Source organism: Ambystoma mexicanum, unplaced genomic scaffold (genome assembly GCF_040938575.1).
Source record: "Ambystoma mexicanum isolate Mex_15411 unplaced genomic scaffold, UKY_AmexF1_1 Mex_scaf66, whole genome shotgun sequence".
In the NCBI taxonomy this organism is placed as follows: Eukaryota; Metazoa; Chordata; class Amphibia; order Caudata; family Ambystomatidae; genus Ambystoma; species Ambystoma mexicanum.
Genome location: NW_027182484.1, coordinates 1,294,259 through 1,307,857, shown reverse-complemented (window position 1 = coordinate 1,307,857; position 13,599 = coordinate 1,294,259). Strand labels below are relative to the sequence as shown.

Here is a 13,599-nt window from a genome sequence, read left to right as displayed (position 1 = left end):
TTTCAAACTGATAATATAACCAGTAGAACTTGGGTGAATGTAAAACACAGCTTGTATCATATGAAGAAATCCTAAACAGTTTCATGGTGTTTACCCTATGTTTCAGGAGTATTTCAAATGTAGAGATGTGTTGCTCATTACATAAAATGCTAAGATTGTAAATGTTTTCTTCAATTTATTTAATTAAAAAAATATTTCTACAGGTAAAACTGTTGAACAAGGGGACACCCAGATTTGAACTAGGGACCTCCTGATCTGCAGTCAAATGCTCTACCACTGAGCTATACCCGCATTTCTGAAATGTTCACCTTTATTTATTCAGTAATATGTACAAAGTGGAAGCAACATGCAATCACCATCAAAGCAATGCATTTTCAGCCACCAAACCCTCCTTATAAGTATAAGGGGTACAAAAGATGTCCTTTATCTGCCTTGGTAAAATACAGTGAGGTTTCCATTGCAAGAATTCATACATTTCGTATCACATGTAGATCTTGGAACATGGAAAAAAAACTTTTGTCAAATGCACACATTCTGCAAAATGTAACTGTTTCTCTACTGCAGTTTGGTGATTTTGTGCTAAGAGCATAGTTAAACCCAATTGTTCATTGTTTTGTATATGAAATGATGATATATCCTAGTGTTTCTTACAGTGCACTGGGTTGAAAAACATTTTAACAGGATCTATTGAAGAGGGTATATGGTTATGAAACAGGGACTTCTTGAACTACACTCCTACGCTCTACCACTGACATAATCCCTTCAATGTTGAAAACTGCCCTTTTTTAAAAAGGTGATAGACTGGGTGACTCTACGGAACTTGTAGAACTAATGACATCAGAGCACTTCTGGTCAGCAGTACAAAGTAATACATTTCATTAAGGGCATATTATTGGTTTCCACCACAGTTTTATAACATTCATATGAGCTTCCAATGGAATAGTTCAAACTGATCATATCACCAGTAGAACTTGGGTGAATGTAAAGCACAGCTTGTATCATATGAAGAAATCCTAACCATCTTAATGGTGTTTACCCTATGTTTCAGGTGATGATCAGGAGTATTTCAAATGTAGAAATGTGTTGCTCATTACATAAAAAGCTAAGATTGTAAATGTTTACTTCAATTTATTTAATTAAAAAGATATTTCTACAGGTAAAATAGTTGGATAAGGGGGCACCCAGATTTGAACTAGGGACCTCTTGATCTGCAGTGAAATGCTCTATCCCTGAGCTATAACCCCATTTCTGAAATGTTCACCTTTACTTATTCAGCAATATGTACAAAGTGGAAGCAACATGCAATCACCATCAAAGCAATGCATTTTCAGCCACCAAACCCTCCTTATAAGTATAAGGGGTACAAAAGATGTCCTTTAACTGCCTTGGTAAAATACAGTGAGGTTTCCATTGCAAGAATTCATACATTTCGTATCACATGTAGATCTTGGAACATGGAAAAAAATCTTTTGTCAAATGCACACATTCTGCAAAATGTAACTGTTTCTCTACTGCAGTTTGGTGATTTTGTGCTAAGAGCATAGTTAAACCCAATTGTTCATTGTTTTGTATATGAAATTATGATATATCCTATTGTTTCTTACAGTGCATTGGGTTGAAAAACATTTTAACAGGATCTATTGAAGAGGGTATATGGTTATGAAACAGGACTTCTTGAACTACACTCCTACGCTCTACCACTGACATAAACCCTTGAATGTTGAAAACTGCCATTTTTTAAAAAGGTGATAGAGTGGGTGACTGTATGGAACTTGTAGAACTAATGACATCAGTGCACTTCTGGTCAGCTGTACAAATTAATACATTTCTTTAAGGGCATATTATTGGTTTCCACCACAGTTTTATAACATTCATATGAGCTTCCAATGGACTATTTCAAACTGATAATATCACCAGTAGAACTTGGGTGAATGTAAAACACAGCTTGTATCATATGAAGAAATCCTAAACAGTTTCATGGTGTTTACCCTAAATTTCAGGAGATGATCAGGAGTATTTCAAATGTAAAAATGTGTTGCTCATTACATCAAATGCTAAGATTGTAAATGTTTTTTTCTACAGGTAAACACTTGAACAAGGGGGCACCCAGATTTGAACTAGGGACTTCTTGATCTGCAGTCAAATGCTCTACCACTGAGCTATACGCCCTGTTCTGAAAAATTCACCTTTATTAATTCAGTAATATGTACAAAGTGCAAGCAACATGCAATCAACATCAAAGCAATGCATTTTCAGCCCCAAACCCTCCTTATATGTATATGGGGTGGGGCGGATGTCCTTTATCTGCCTTGGTAAAATACAGTGAGGTTTCCATTGCAAGAATTCATACATTTCGTATCACATGTAGATCTTGGAACATGGAAAGGAAATCTTTTGTCAAATGCACAAATTCTGCAAAATGTAACTGCTTCTCTACTGCAGTTTGTTGATTTTGTGCTAAGAGCATAGTTAAACCCAATTGTTCATTGTTTTGTATATGAAATGATGATATATCCTATTGTTTCTTACAGTGCATTGGGTTGAAAAACATTTTAACAGGATCTATTGAAGAGGGTATATGGTTATGAAACAGGGACTTCTTGAACTACACTCCTACGCTCTACCACTGACATAAACCCTTGAATGTTGAAAACTGCCCTTTTTTAAAAAGGTGATAGAGTGGGTGACTGTATGGAACTTGTAGAACTAATGACATCAGTGCACTTCTGGTCATCTGTACAAATTAATACATTTCATTAAGGGCATTTTATTGGTTTCCACCACAGTTTTATAACAATCATATGAGCTTCCAATGGACCATTTCAAACTGATAATATCACCAGTAGAACTTGGGTGAATGTAAAACACAGCTTGTATCATATGAAGAAATCCTAAACAGCGTAATGGTGTTTACCCTATGTTTCAGGTGATGATCAGGAGTATTTCAAATGTAGAAATGTGTTGCTCATTACATCAAATGATAAGATTGTAAATGTTTTTTTCTAGAGGTAAAATAGTTGGACAAGGGGGCACCCAGATTTGAACTAGGGACCTTTTGATCTGCAGTGAAATGCTCTACCCCTGAGCTATACCCACATTTCTGAAATGTTCACCTTTATTTATTCAGTATTATGTACAAAGTGGAAGCAACATGCAATCACCATCAAGGCAATGCATTTTCAGCCACCAAACCCTCCTTATAAGTATAAGGGGTACAAAAGATGTCCTTTATCTGCCTTGGTAAAATACAGTGAGGTTTCCATTGCAAGAATTCATACATTTCGTATCACATGTAGATCTTGGAACATGGAAAAAAAACTTGTGTCAAATGCACACATTCTGCAAAATGTAACTGTTTCTCTACTGCAGTTTGGTGATTTTGTGCTAAGAGCATAGTTAAACCCAATTGTTCATTGTTTTGTATATGAAATGATGATATATCCTAGTGTTTCTTACAGGCATTGGGTTGAAAAACATTTTAACAGGATCTATTGAAGAGGGTATATGGTTATGAAACAGGGACTTCTTGAACTACACTCCTACGCTCTACCACTGACATAATCCCTTCAATGTTGAAAACTGCCCTTTTTTAAAAAGGTGATAGACTGGGTGACTCTACGGAACTTGTAGAACTAATGACATCAGAGCACTACTGGTCAGCAGTACAAATTAATACATTTCATTAAGGGCATATTATTGGTTTCCACCACAGTTTTATAACATTCATATGAGCTTCCAATGGAATAGTTCAAACTGATCATATCACCAGTAGAACTTGGGTGAATGTAAAGCACAGCTTGTATCATATGAAGAAATCCTAAACATCTTAATGGTGTTTACCCTATGTTTCAGGAGATGATCAGGAGTATTTCAAATGTAGAAATGTGTTGCTCATTACATAAAATGCTAAGATTGTAAATGTTTTCTTCAATTTATTTAATTAAAAAAATATTTCTACAGGTAAAACTGTTGAACAAGGGGACACCCAGATTTGAACTAGGGACCTCCTGATCTGCAGTCAAATGCTCTACCACTGAGCTATACCCCCATTTCTGAAATGTTCACCTTTATTTATTCAGTAATATGTACAAAGTGGAAGCAACATGCAATCACCATCAAAGCAATGCATTTTCAGCCACCAAACCCTCCTTATAAGTATAAGGGGTACAAAAGATGTCCTTTATCTGCCTTGGTAAAATACAGTGAGGTTTCCATTGCAAGAATTCATACATTTCGTATCACATGTAGATCTTGGAACATGGAAAAAAAATCTTTTGTCAAATGCACAAATTCTGCAAAATGTAACTGCTTCTCTACTCCAGTTTGTTGATGTTGTGCTAAGAGCATAGTTAAACCAAATTGTTCATTGTTTTGTATATGAAATGATGAAATATCCTATTGTTTCTTACAGTGCATTGGGTTGAAAAACATTATAACAGGATCTATTGAAGAGGGTATATGGTTATGAAACAGGGACTTCTTGAACTACACTCCTACGCTCTACCACTGACATAAACCCTTCAATGTTGAAAACTGCCCTTTTTTAAAAAGGTGATAGAGTGGGTGACTGTATGGAACTTGTAGAACTAATGACATCAGTGCACTTTTGGTCATCTGTACAAATTAATACATTTCATTAAGGGCATATTATTGGTTTCCACCACAGTTTTATAACATTCATATGAGCTTCCAATGGACTATTTCAAACTGAAAATATCACCAGTAGAACTTGGGTGAATGTAAAACACAGCTTGTATATGTATATGGGGTGCGAAGGATGTCCTTTATCTGCCTTGGTACAATACAGTGAGGTTTCCATTGCAAGAATTCATACATTTCGTATCACATGTAGATCTTGGAACACGGAAAAAAAATCTTTTGTCAAATGCACAAATTCTGCAAAATGTAACTGCTTCTCTACTGCAGTTTGTTGATGTTGTGCTAAGAGCATAGTTAAACCCAATTGTTCATTGTTTTGTATGTGAAATGATGATATATCCTATTGTTTCTTGCAGTGCATTGGGTTGAAAAACATTTTAACAGGATCTATTGAAGAGAGTATATGGTTATGAAACAGGGATTTCTTGAACTACACTCCTACTCTCTACCACTGACATAAACCCTTCAATGTTGAAAACTGCCCTTTTTTAAAAAGGTGATAGAGTGGGTGACTTTATGGAACTTGTAGAACTCATGACATCAGTGCACTTCTGGTCATCTGTACAAATTAATACATTTCATTAAGGGCATATTATTGGTTTCCACCACAGTTTTATAACATTCATATGAGCTTCCAATGGACTGTTTTAAACTGGTCATATCACCAGTAGAACTTGGGTGAATGTAAAACACAGCTTGTATCATATGAAGAAATCCTAAACAGCTTAATGGTGTTTACCCTATGTTTCAGGTGAGGATCAGGAGTATTTCAAATGTAGAAATGTGTTGCTCATTACATAAAATGCTAAGATTGTAAATGTTTACTTCAATGTATTTAATTAAAAAAATATTTCTACAGGTAAAACAGTTGGACAAGGGGCACCCAGATTTGAACTAGGGACCTTTTGATCTGCAGTGAAATGCTCTACCCCTGAGCTATACCCCCATTTTTGAAATGTTCACTTTTATTTATTCAGTAATATGTACAAAGTGGAAGCAACATGCAATCACCATCAATGCAATGCATTTTCAGCCACCAAACCTTCCTTATAAGTATATGGGGTGCGAAGGATGTCCTTTATCTGCCTTGGTAAAATACAGTGAGGTTTCCATTGCAAGAATTCATACATTTCGTATCACATGTAGATCTTGGAACATGGAAAAAAAATCTTTTGTCAAATGCACAAATTCTGCAAAATGTAACTGCTTCTCTACTGCAGTTTGTTGATTTTGTGCTAAGAGCATAGTTAAACCCAATTGTTCATTGTTTTGTATATGAAATGATGATATATCCTATTGTTTCTTACAGTGCATTGGGTTGAAAAACATTTTAACACGATCTATTGAAGGGGGTATATGGTTATGAAACAGGAACTTCTTGAAATTTGAAAAGCACTCCCACGCTCTACCACTGACATAAACCCTTGAATGCTGAAAACTGCCCTTTTTTAAAAAGGTGATAGAGTGGGTGACTGTATGGAACTTGTAGAACTAATGACATCAGTGCACTTCTGGTCAGCTGTACAAATTAATACATTTCATTAAGGGCATATTATTGGTTTCCACCACAGTTTTATAACATTCATATGAGCTTCCAATGGACTATTTCAAACTAATCATATCACTAGTAGAACTTGGGTGAATGTAAAACACAGCTTGTATCATACGAAGAAATCCTAAACAGCTTAATGGTGTTTACCCTATGTTTCAGGTGATGATCAGGAGTATTTCAAATGTAGAAATGTGTTGCTCATTACATAAAATGCTAAGATTGTAAATGTTTACTTCAATTTATTTAATTAAAAAAAAAATTCTACAGGTAAAATAGTTGGACAAGGGGCACCCAGATTTGAACTAGGGACCTTTTGATCTGCAGTGAAATGCTCTACCCCTGAGCTATACCCCCATTTCTGAAATGTTCACCTTTATTTATTCAGTAGTATGTACAAAGTGGAAGCAACATGCAATCACCATCAAAGCAATGCATTTTCAGCCACCAAACCCTCCTTATAAGTATAAGGGGTACAAAAGATGTCCTTTATCTGCCTTGGTAAAATACAGTGAGGTTTCCATTGCAAGAATTCATACATTTCGTATCACATGTAGATCTTGGAACATGGAAAAAAATATTTTGTCAAATGCACACATTCTGCAAAATGTAACTGCTTCTCTACTGCAGTGTGTTGATTTTGTGCTAAGAGCATAGTTAAACCCAATTGTTCATTGTTTTGTATATGAAATGATGATATATCCTATTGTTTCTTACAGTGCATTGGGTTGAAAAACATTTTAACAGGATCTATTGAAGAGGGTATATGGTTATGAAACAGGAACTTCTTGAAAAGCACTCCCACGCTCTACCACTGACATAAACCCTTGAATGCTGAAAGCTGCCCTTTTTTAAAAAGGTGATAGAGTGGGTGACTGTATGGAACTTGTAGAACTAATGACATCAGTGCACTTCTGGTCAGCTGTACAAATGAATACATTTCATTAAGGGCATATTATTGGTTTCCACCACAGTTTTATAACATTCATATGAGCTTTCAATGGACTATTTCAAACTAATCATATCACCAGTAGAACTTGGGTGAATGTAAAACACAGCTTGTATCATACGAAGAAATCCTAAACAGCTTAATGGTGTTTACCCTATGTTTCAGGTGATGATCAGGAGTATTTCAAATGTAGAAATGTGTTGCTCATTACATCAAATGCTAAGATTGTAAATGTTTTTTTCTACAGGTAAAACAGTTGGACAAGGGGGCACCCAGATTTGAACTAGGGACCTTTGTGATCTGCAGTGAAATGCTCTACCCCTGAGCTATACCCACATTTCTGAAATGTTCACCTTTATTTATTCAGTATTATGTACAAAGTGGAAGCAACATGCAATCACCATCAAAGCAATGCATTTTCAGCCACCAAACCCTCCTTATAAGTATAAGGGGTACAAAAGATGTCCTTTATCTGCCTTGGTAAAATACAGTGAGGTTTCCATTGCAAGAATTCATACATTTCGTATCACATGTAGATCTTGGAACATGGAAAAAAAACTTTTGTCAAATGCACATATTCTGCAAAATGTAACTGTTTCTCTACTGCAGTTTGGTGATTTTGTGCTAAGAGCATAGTTAAACCCAATTGTTCATTGTTTTGTATATGAAATGATGATATATCCTAGTGTTTCTTACAGTGCATTGGGTTGAAAAACATTTTAACAGGATCTATTGAAGAGGGTATATGGTTATGAAACAGGGACTTCTTGAACTACACTCCTACGCTCTACCACTGACATAATCCCTTCAATGTTGAAAACTGCCCTTTTTTAAAAAGGTGATAGACTGGGTGACTCTACGGAACTTGTAGAACTAATGACATCAGAGCACTTCTGGTCAGCAGTACAAAGTAATACATTTCATTAAGTGCATATTATTGGTTTCCACCACAGTTTTATAACATTCATATGAGCTTCCAATGGAATAGTTCAAACTGATCATATCACCAGTAGAACTTGGGTGAATGTAAAGCACAGCTTGTATCATATGAAGAAATCCTAACCATCTTAATGGTGTTTACCCTATGTTTCAGGTGATGATCAGGAGTATTTCAAATGTAGAAATGTGTTGCTCATTACATAAAAAGCTAAGATTGTAAATGTTTACTTCAATTTATTTAATTAAAAAGATATTTCTACAGGTAAAATAGTTGGATAAGGGGGCACCCAGATTTGAACTAGGGACCTCTTGATCTGCAGTGAAATGCTCTATCCCTGAGCTATAACCCCATTTCTGAAATGTTCACCTTTACTTATTCAGTAATATGTACAAAGTGGAAGCAACATGCAATCACCATCAAAGCAATGCATTTTCAGCCACCAAACCCTCCTTATAAGTATAAGGGGTACAAAAGATGTCCTTTATCTGCCTTGGTAAAATACAGTGAGGTTTCCATTGCAAGAATTCATACATTTCGTATCACATGTAGATCTTGGAACATGGAAAAAAAACTTTCGTCAAATGCACAAATTCTGCAAAACGTAACTGCTTCTCTACTGCAGTTTGTTGATTTTGTGCTAAGAGCATGGTTAAACCCAATTGTTCATTGTTTTTTATTTAAATGATGATATATCCTTTTGTTTCTTACAGTACATTGGGTTGAAAAAGATTTTAACAGGATCTATTGACGAGGGTGTATGGTTATGAAACAGGGATTTCTTGAACTGCACTCCTATGCTCTACCACTGAGTTAAACCCTTGAATGCTGAAAACTGCCCTTTTTTTAAAATGGTGATAGAGTGGGTGACTGTATGGAACTTGCAAAACTAATGACATCAGTGCACTTCTGGTCAGCTGTACAAATTAATACATTTCATTAAGGGCATATTATTGGTTTCCACCACAGTTTTATAACATTCATATGAGCTTCCAATGGACTATTTCAAACTGAAAATATCACCAGTAGAACTTGGGTGAATGTAAAACACAGCTTGTATCATATGAGGAAATCCTAAACAGTTTCATAGTGTTTACCCTATGTGTAAGGAGATGATCAGGAGTATTTCAAATGTAGAAATGTGTTGCTCATTACATAAAATGCTAAGATTGTAAATGTTTTTTTCTACAGGTAAAACAGATGAACAAGGGGGCAACCAGACTTGAACTAGAGACCTCTTGATCTGCAGTCAAATGCTCTACCACTGAGCTATACCCCCAATTCTGAAAAGTTTACCTTTATTAATTCAGTAATATGTACTAAGTGCAAGCAACAAGCAATCACCATCAAAGTAATGCAATTTCAGCCACCAAACCCTCCTTATAAGTATATGGGGTGCAAAGGATGTACTTTATCTGCCTTGGTAAAATACAGTGAGGTTTCCATTGCAAGAATTCATACATTTCGTATCACATGTAGATCTTGGAACATGGAAAAAAAAAATCTTTTGTCAAATGCACACATTCTACAAAATGTAACTGCTTCTCTACTGCAGTTTGTTGATTTTGTGCTAAGAGCATAGTTAAACCCAATTGTTCATTGTTTTGTATATGAAATTATGATATATCCTATTGTTTCTTACAGTGCATTGGGTTGAAAAACATTTTAACAGGATCTATTGAAGAGGGTATATGGTTATGAAACAGGAACTTCTTGAAAAGCACTCCCACGCTCTACCACTGACATAAACCCTTGAATGCTGAAAGCTGCCCTTTTTTAAAAAGGTGATAGAGTGGGTGACTGTATGGAACTTGTAGAACTAATGACATCAGTGCACTTCTGGTCAGCTGTACAAATGAATACATTTCATTAAGGGCATATTATTGGTTTCCACCACAGTTTTATAACATTCATATGAGCTTTCAATGGACTATTTCAAACTAATCATATCACCAGTAGAACTTGGGTGAATGTAAAACACAGCTTGTATCATACGAAGAAATCCTAAACAGCTTAATGGTGTTTACCCTATGTTTCAGGTGATGATCAGGAGTATTTCAAATGTAGAAATGTGTTGCTCATTACATCAAATGCTAAGATTGTAAATGTTTTTTTCTACAGGTAAAACAGTTGGACAAGGGGGCACCCAGATTTGAACTAGGGACCTTTGTGATCTGCAGTGAAATGCTCTACCCCTGAGCTATACCCACATTTCTGAAATGTTCACCTTTATTTATTCAGTATTATGTACAAAGTGGAAGCAACATGCAATCACCATCAAAGCAATGCATTTTCAGCCACCAAACCCTCCTTATAAGTATAAGGGGTACAAAAGATGTCCTTTATCTGCCTTGGTAAAATACAGTGAGGTTTCCATTGCAAGAATTCATACATTTCGTATCACATGTAGATCTTGGAACATGGAAAAAAAACTTTTGTCAAATGCACATATTCTGCAAAATGTAACTGTTTCTCTACTGCAGTTTGGTGATTTTGTGCTAAGAGCATAGTTAAACCCAATTGTTCATTGTTTTGTATATGAAATGATGATATATCCTAGTGTTTCTTACAGTGCATTGGGTTGAAAAACATTTTAACAGGATCTATTGAAGAGGGTATATGGTTATGAAACAGGGACTTCTTGAACTACACTCCTACGCTCTACCACTGACATAATCCCTTCAATGTTGAAAACTGCCCTTTTTTAAAAAGGTGATAGACTGGGTGACTCTACGGAACTTGTAGAACTAATGACATCAGAGCACTTCTGGTCAGCAGTACAAAGTAATACATTTCATTAAGTGCATATTATTGGTTTCCACCACAGTTTTATAACATTCATATGAGCTTCCAATGGAATAGTTCAAACTGATCATATCACCAGTAGAACTTGGGTGAATGTAAAGCACAGCTTGTATCATATGAAGAAATCCTAACCATCTTAATGGTGTTTACCCTATGTTTCAGGTGATGATCAGGAGTATTTCAAATGTAGAAATGTGTTGCTCATTACATAAAAAGCTAAGATTGTAAATGTTTACTTCAATTTATTTAATTAAAAAGATATTTCTACAGGTAAAATAGTTGGATAAGGGGGCACCCAGATTTGAACTAGGGACCTCTTGATCTGCAGTGAAATGCTCTATCCCTGAGCTATAACCCCATTTCTGAAATGTTCACCTTTACTTATTCAGTAATATGTACAAAGTGGAAGCAACATGCAATCACCATCAAAGCAATGCATTTTCAGCCACCAAACCCTCCTTATAAGTATAAGGGGTACAAAAGATGTCCTTTATCTGCCTTGGTAAAATACAGTGAGGTTTCCATTGCAAGAATTCATACATTTCGTATCACATGTAGATCTTGGAACATGGAAAAAAAACTTTCGTCAAATGCACAAATTCTGCAAAACGTAACTGCTTCTCTACTGCAGTTTGTTGATTTTGTGCTAAGAGCATGGTTAAACCCAATTGTTCATTGTTTTTTATTTAAATGATGATATATCCTTTTGTTTCTTACAGTACATTGGGTTGAAAAAGATTTTAACAGGATCTATTGACGAGGGTGTATGGTTATGAAACAGGGATTTCTTGAACTGCACTCCTATGCTCTACCACTGAGTTAAACCCTTGAATGCTGAAAACTGCCCTTTTTTTAAAATGGTGATAGAGTGGGTGACTGTATGGAACTTGCAAAACTAATGACATCAGTGCACTTCTGGTCAGCTGTACAAATTAATACATTTCATTAAGGGCATATTATTGGTTTCCACCACAGTTTTATAACATTCATATGAGCTTCCAATGGACTATTTCAAACTGAAAATATCACCAGTAGAACTTGGGTGAATGTAAAACACAGCTTGTATCATATGAGGAAATCCTAAACAGTTTCATAGTGTTTACCCTATGTGTAAGGAGATGATCAGGAGTATTTCAAATGTAGAAATGTGTTGCTCATTACATAAAATGCTAAGATTGTAAATGTTTTTTTCTACAGGTAAAACAGATGAACAAGGGGGCAACCAGACTTGAACTAGAGACCTCTTGATCTGCAGTCAAATGCTCTACCACTGAGCTATACCCCCAATTCTGAAAAGTTTACCTTTATTAATTCAGTAATATGTACTAAGTGCAAGCAACATGCAATCACCATCAAAGTAATGCAATTTCAGCCACCAAACCCTCCTTATAAGTATATGGGGTGCAAAGGATGTACTTTATCTGCCTTGGTAAAATACAGTGAGGTTTCCATTGCAAGAATTCATACATTTCGTATCACATGTAGATCTTGGAACATGGAAAAAAAAAATCTTTTGTCAAATGCACACATTCTACAAAATGTAACTGCTTCTCTACTGCAGTTTGTTGATTTTGTGCTAAGAGCATAGTTAAACCCAATTGTTCATTGTTTTGTATATGAAATTATGATATATCCTATTGTTTCTTACAGTGCATTGGGTTGAAAAACATTTTAACAGGATCTATTGAAGAGGGTATATGGTTATGAAACAGGACTTCTTGAACTACACTCCTACGCTCTACCACTGACATAAACCCTTGAATGTTGAAAACTGCCATTTTTTAAAAAGGTGATAGAGTGGGTGACTGTATGGAACTTGTAGAACTAATGACATCAGTGCACTTCTGGTCAGCTGTACAAATTAATACATTTCTTTAAGGGCATATTATTGGTTTCCACCACAGTTTTATAACATTCATATGAGCTTCCAATGGACTATTTCAAACTGATAATATCACCAGTAGAACTTGGGTGAATGTAAAACACAGCTTGTATCATATGAAGAAATCCTAAACAGTTTCATGGTGTTTACCCTAAATTTCAGGAGATGATCAGGAGTATTTCAAATGTAAAAATGTGTTGCTCATTACATCAAATGCTAAGATTGTAAATGTTTTTTTCTACAGGTAAACACTTGAACAAGGGGGCACCCAGATTTGAACTAGGGACTTCTTGATCTGCAGTCAAATGCTCTACCACTGAGCTATACGCCCTGTTCTGAAAAATTCACCTTTATTAATTCAGTAATATGTACAAAGTGCAAGCAACATGCAATCAACATCAAAGCAATGCATTTTCAGCCCCAAACCCTCCTTATATGTATATGGGGTGGGGCGGATGCCCTTTATCTGCCTTGGTAAAATACAGTGAGGTTTCCATTGCAAGAATTCATACATTTCGTATCACATGTAGATCTTGGAACATGGAAAGGAAATCTTTTGTGAAATGCACAAATTCTGCAAAATGTAACTGCTTCTCTACTGCAGTTTGTTGATTTTGTGCTAAGAGCATAGTTAAACCCAATTGTTCATTGTTTTGTATATGAAATGATGATATATCCTATTGTTTCTTACAGTGCATTGGGTTGAAAAACATTTTAACAGGATCTATTGAAGAGGGTATATGGTTATGAAACAGGGACTTCTTGAACTACACTCCTACGCTCTACCACTGACATAAACCCTTGAATGTTGAAAACTG

The 13,599-nt window shown here is 35.6% G+C and overlaps 1 non-coding gene across 1 annotated transcript; it reads right to left on the bottom strand.

Moving 5' to 3' along the window:
- Positions 1-3,976: 3,976 nt before the first annotated feature.
- TRNAC-GCA (transfer RNA cysteine (anticodon GCA)) lies at positions 3,977-4,048 on the bottom strand. The gene has a single exon. It is a non-coding gene; the product is annotated as a tRNA-Cys (tRNA).
- Between the last annotated feature and the right edge of the window lie 9,551 nt (positions 4,049-13,599).